The following is a 6014-nucleotide window of genomic DNA, read 5'->3' on the forward strand; positions in this document are numbered from 1 at the left end:
GCGTCAGCGCGCGGGTCCCTGCAAACCCCCCAGCCCTGCGGCTGGATCCTCCGGCTGAACCGGTGGGTGGTGACGGAGGAGCCGATGCAATCCCGGGTGCGCCCCGACCCTGCCCCGCGGGGGCGGCGGCAGCTCGGGCGGAGTAGGGGCCGCCGCCAGCCCCGCACCTGCCCTGCGGGGGGGCATTAGACCCGCTGGAGTGGCTCTGGATTCAGGGGCGGGCAGCAAGGGGTCCGCATCGGTACCCCCTCCCCTCCTCCCTGTCCAGGGGAGCCGGCTCTCCGCCTGATCTTAATAAGCCCCCTCCACCCCCCGGCCCCGGCCTCTTTTCTTCCTTTGTGCTCAGGCGCGTTGTCCCGGCCGGCAGCGTGAATGGGGGTTTTGTAAAACGGGACAGATAAAAATGAGCGACATCATATTGTTTGACAGACTGATCCGGGATGATGAAGTGCCTGCTCCGGAGGGGGAGGGGGGGCCAGGATGGTGAATTCCTAAAAAACAGACCCAGGCTGGAGCCGGCTCGCGGAGCTGCCTGCAGGGACCCGGCGGCCGGGACCGCGGCCAGCCCCCCTCGCCCCCTTTCCCCGGCAAAGGGCTCCCCCCGCTTTTACTAAAAAGGCAGCTCCGGCTCAGGACGCGCCCCCCCCCCCACCTTCCTCCTCATGGCGGCTGAAAAGAACAATTTTCGAGAGAAAGGCTCGTTTTGATTAAATCTGACACGCCGCTGATAACTCCATGCTAATGTGAAATAATTAACATAATAGCCATAATTAAAAGCACGCTAACAATGCCATAAATTTATCACACAATTTTACTAGCTTTCTGCCCCTAACTGCTCTCTCATCGTTAATTAAACGTGTTGCCTTTTACAGAATGGATGTTTATACATTTCCAATACAAATAAATCCGGAACCGTTTTGGAAACACGACCAATTTGGTTTTACACTGTGGTCTCTGGGTTTTATGGGCGATGTGTTACGATTTAAAAATCAAAGAAACGTGCACATCCGCGGCTTAAAAAAGTCGCGATGCAGATTTATGGGCGAGGGTTTCAGCGCCGGCCCCGCGGCTCGTTTTCGCCCCTAGCAAGCCCGGGCGAGGCGGGCGCCGGGGCCGGGAGGATCCCGCGGCCGCGGCCGGAGCGTGGCCCTCATCCCCGGGGCTCTCCGACACGTCCTCAGCCCTTCCCCGCTCCCCCTCACGCCCCACGCCCGGGGCCTCCGGTGCAACCGGCGTTTCCAAGTCCTTCCGAGAGAGACAAAGCGGGCGCCGGGTCAGGAGCGGGCAGCGCAGCCGGGACAGCGCCCTGAGCCCCGGCACGGGCTGCTCACCTGGGCTGTGGGCTGGCTTGGGTTGAGTTTTTTGGGGTTTTTTAAGGTTTTTTTTTTATTGCTCCTCGTCCCCGTATGTGCAGCCAGAACCGCACCGCTGGAGTCACCCAGGTCGGGTCAACGATTTATGTAACTCATTAGGAGAAGTAATAGGCTTAAAGAGAAGGAAAGGGGCATCTCGGATTCCTGCCCCCACCCCCACGCCGGTGCCCAGCCCCAGGCTCAGCCTCCTGATCTGCTTTTAACTGGCTTTCTCTGCCGGGACCCGGTTTTGCCCTTCTGGAGTCCAATTGAGCTGTAATTAATTTCTCCCTCCCTATCATAAGTTGTTCCATCTTCTCTTTCCTTGATGCCAGATACGTCTCTATTTGACTCCATATCGATCTGAGCTCTGCAGCTCTCTTTCCTCCTGTTGCTGTACCTTCCTCTATTTCCCTCCCCCTCCTTCCCCCTGCCACCCCCCGGCCCTCAAGTCGTGCTGCTGGGGCAGTTGTTGCTTCCCACCACCTCCCGCACACGCTGCCCTAATTACTGGGTAGCTCTTCTGCTGCCAAACCTCGGACCTTGCTCGACGTTGAGCCTTGAAACGTGAGCAGAAGAAGTGTCTGCGCCCCATCCTCCTCACACGACCCCTGGGAAAGTTTATCCATGATTATAAACGGGTCCCTGCCCCCCGATCCCCAGTGCTGGGGTGGCAGGAGCCGGGTGGGCTCTTGTAGCAAACTGGCACGGGAATTTCCTTCACTGGCAGCCGGGAGGGCAGGGGCACCTTGGGGCTGTGCGCCCCGTCGGGGATGTCTGGCAACACGGGGGGGTTGCACTGAAATTCCCCGACAACAACCAAGCACCGGCGTGCAGCAATAACCCGTGCCCCAGTACTGGGCCGGCCTCAGACCATGTCAAGACCCCCCTCTGTCTCTGGGCCCCCACCCCGATCTCGCCCGGTTTTCAAAGAGGGGCTCAGCACAGCGCGGAGCAGGGCTGAATCGGAAGCCCCGCTTTTTTTTCTTTAAAGGCAAGGAGAGATCGCAGCCTCGTATCCACAAATGAAGGCGAAAAGTTTCTGCCCAGAGCCGGGCCCCCTCTCAGATGGTAACACTGATTGAACAAGAGATTAGCACAATAGATCTCTAATCGAGGGGAAACGCTGCTTTTCACGCTAAGCGCCGTAATTAATGGTATGAATCAATTAATTTGACTTTTATTGTGTCGAAGAAAAGCGCAACAAATGAAACGGTGGGTTTGCGGAGTTGATCTCCCCCCTTCTGCCCCCTCCCTTTCCCCTGAGAGATTTCAGAGAGGCTCTCGGATAAACAGGATCCGTGCGCGTGTGTCCGCGCCGGTGGCGGAGCGGCTCCAGCTCCCGGCTCGAGCGGCGCCCGCAGCGGAGCTGCGCCGGCCAGATGGCAACATATAAATTAGGGTCGTTTGGAGGAAGCGCAAAGAAGACGCGAGACAGCGGTCAATGCCGCCCCGATACACACGCCCGCTCCTGGGGCAAGCCGGGGGACACGACAAGAGCCGAGATGGTTAAAAGAGACGGGGCAGGGCCGGGTGGGCTGGGCTGGGGGGTTGTTTCTTTCCTAAAATCTCTCCGAGTTGATTTCTGGTGCACGCAGACAGCCCCGAGGCGGCGAGAAGCGTCCCCACGTGCTTTCAGCAAAGGGGAAAAAAATAACTCTACCCCCCTTCAGCCGCCCGCAGTAACGGGGGGTGGGGGGAGCTGGGGTCGTTATGGGGAATCACCGAAATGATGCCTTCGCAGAGCATCGTATCCCGGCTTGTGAGAGCCCCTTCCGCTCCCGTGCCGGGCTTGATTTGGACGAAGCCCTGTCTAACCCTCCTGGCGGCGTGTCCTCACACCGGCGACTTTGCTTTTCCTCCTCGTGTCCAAGCCGCGAGCGCCGGAGCTGCCCCGGCAGCCGGCACGGCTGCTCTGAGCCCCGTCCTGTCGCCGGGCAGCGGGGATTGGAGCGAGTGGGACTCTGCTCCTGTGCCGGGATAAATCAATGCATCCCTTCCCCACCGTCCGGTCCGAAGAGCTCCCCAGATCTGTACTCAGCGACATTTCTCTCCCGCCCGGGCGGGCGCGGGCTGCGGTGGCGAAGCCGCCCGGCTTCTCACTGCTCGTTTGTTCGAGCCGCAGGGACCTTCCCAGGGCACCGGGAGCCCGCCGGCACTTTCCCCTCCCTAATTCCTCCCAGAAAAGTGGGGAGAGTTATTGATACCTTATGTGCAGGGCTTTTTTATTTTTATTTTTTACGGCAGGAGAGATTGCGCTGGAAACCCACTCGGATCCTCCAGCCACCCCCAGCCCTGATTCAGCTTGATTTCCAGGGGGAGACAGGGCAGATGCGATTTACTGCTACTTCTTTTTTTTTTTATTTCCACCCAACAAGAATCGCTCTTCGGGAAACGATTTTACCCTTTGGCATTTTTTTTAGATTTTGGGTTGGGGTTTTTTTTAGATCCAAAAATACACGCGGTTTTTCTGATAGCACACAGGGATTAAAAAACCCACGGAGGAAACAGCTTCCGACCTGCCCTGACGGTATTGTTCTCGTTTAAACGGACACCAAAGGAAAGAGAATTTGCAACCAGCTTCTCCCCGCCCCCTCCCCTCCGTGGAGCCCCCTGTCCTCAGGACCAGGCTTACCTTGGGCTCGGGTGAATAGAGTCTTCCCGTGCACACACTCCCTCATTTCCTACTTTTTCATATGCTAACACTCGCCATGATTAAGTCGTTAACACCTCTGCAAAAAAAAGAAAAAGAAAAAGAAAAAGCCACACCAGCTAAAGGCTCCTTTATTTATAGTTGCCCTTTGTTATTTTACGTCTTTTTTATTTCTCCCTGCAACTAATCTAATAGATTAATCAATAGCCATTTTCTGATCTTCGGGTTCCAGCTGAGGCTGCTGTTGCAAAAGCACAGGAAAGTGATCTCCTAGCCCAAAGTTGTTGCTGCTGCTGTTTCTAAGCATTAATATCCCGACGCATCCGTTTAATGTGTGTAGGGTCAGAGGCGCTGGTGCCTGCTGGCAAGTGCCTGGCTCAGGGCAGAGCCTGCTCCTCACCACGGGCAGGGAGCAGGAGGTTGGCACCTACCTAAAAAAAAAGCCACCCAGAGCACTACGTTGTTGGGTTTTTTTAAATACTAAACGCAGGACGGTGGCTTTCTCTTGTGCTCATGCATTCAATCCCGGCTCTACCAGCGTCGGAAAAAACCCAGCATCATCATAAAAGAAAAGCTCCGGTCCTGATCTCGATCAACTGAAATGCGCCTACCCCGTGCTCTGAGCTACAGGCAGGCTAGGAGTTGCACAGTGCTGTCGCCTAGTTGGGAGTCCCTAGCTACGTGGAGGGAGGCTGTGGGCTGCGGTGATGCTTGTATAGGAGCACGAGGAGTGGAGCCACTGTTGTCTCTTTGTTGACAATCCCATGAAACAACTTGAGTTTTGCATGGCTTCACCGTGGGGCGCCTGACGTCACGGTCACGTGGCCCCGCCTCCTGGTATATCTTTAACTGAAAAGTAATCTATCAGGCAGTCTTTAAAAAAGGACTTTCAAAGTGGCAAGTGAGTCCCTATAACACCCGGCCCCCCCCGCTCTCGGCACCTAGCACGACCTTCCCCCCTCCAGCAAGGGGCAAGCGAGAGGGGAAAGCAGGAGAGGAAGGAAGGAAGGAAGTGTGTGGTGGGGGGGAAGCTGTGGAGAGGACTGGAGCAAGACACCCTTTAAGAGAAGAGGTGCAAAGGCTGAGTGTAAAGAGATCTAACCTGCAGCAGCAGCAGCAGCAGCAGCAGCAGCTCAGATGAGACGAGCCGTAGAGGAGTTTTGAGCGGATCCCAGTAGCCTGCTGGGGAAGTCACCAGCCCAGCAGCTAGAGGCGTTTGATGTGAACCCACACGTCTGCTGGGGAAAGCCAGGCAGGAGCCAGCAGAGGCGTTTGATCCCGCGTACCTGCTGCCAGGACCGAGCGAGGAGTGGCTTCTCCCCTGGCCCACAAAAAAGCCAACCCAAAAAAACCAAGCCCCCAAACGAGCCCGGAGGAGGCAAGAGCCGAGGAGTTGGAGCCGCTCCCGCGCACCCCGCCGGGGACGCGACCCAGGAGCCCGGCCGCGCGCGGAGGACTTGGAGCCGGTCCCCGGCGCCCGCCGGAGCAGCCAGCCGGGGCGGCCGCAGACCTGCGCGGACTCGGATGTGCTCCCAGATGCCTGGCGGAGACGGCAGGGCGCCCAGCGCACCCGGGACCGGGGTGTGACCCGGGGACCTGTTGGCGGAGCCCGGCCGCGGCCGCGGGGGGAGTTGCGCCCGAGCCCAGGTGGCAGCGGCCCGGCTCACCTCCAGCACCGCGGCTCCGGGCCCCGCCCCAGGGCGCTTCTCGCGGGGACATCCGCGCCCCCGCCCCGCCCCGCCGGCCCCCCTCTCCCTGAGCGGGGATGACCCTGTCAGGCGGCAGCAGCACCAGCGACATGTCCGGCCAGACCGTCCTGACGGCCGAAGATGTGGACATCGACGTGGTGGGCGAAGGGGACGAGGGGCTGGAGAAGGACAGTGAGGGCGAGGCCGGCAGCCCCGCCGGGCTGCACCAGCTGCACCTGGACGAGGCGGACGAGCTGGCGCTCCCCAAGGAGGCGGGGGCGGGCGGCGACACGGGCAGCAGCAGCGGCGGCAGCGGCAGCC

General features: G+C 59.0%; 1 long non-coding RNA gene across 1 annotated transcript; it reads right to left on the reverse strand.

Annotated features, from left to right (window-relative positions):
• Nucleotides 1-5225: 5225 nt before the first annotated feature.
• Nucleotides 5226-6008, reverse strand: LOC109307643. The gene is made up of 2 exons (XR_002100333.1): nucleotides 5723-6008; nucleotides 5226-5672 (listed from the first exon to the last, which is right to left on the reverse strand). It is a non-coding gene; the product is annotated as an uncharacterized LOC109307643 (long non-coding RNA).
• Nucleotides 6009-6014: the final 6 nt, after the last annotated feature.

This window comes from Crocodylus porosus, unplaced genomic scaffold, assembly GCF_001723895.1.
Source record: "Crocodylus porosus isolate Cpor-Errol unplaced genomic scaffold, CroPor_comp1, whole genome shotgun sequence".
NCBI classification, from domain to species: domain Eukaryota; kingdom Metazoa; phylum Chordata; order Crocodylia; family Crocodylidae; genus Crocodylus; species Crocodylus porosus.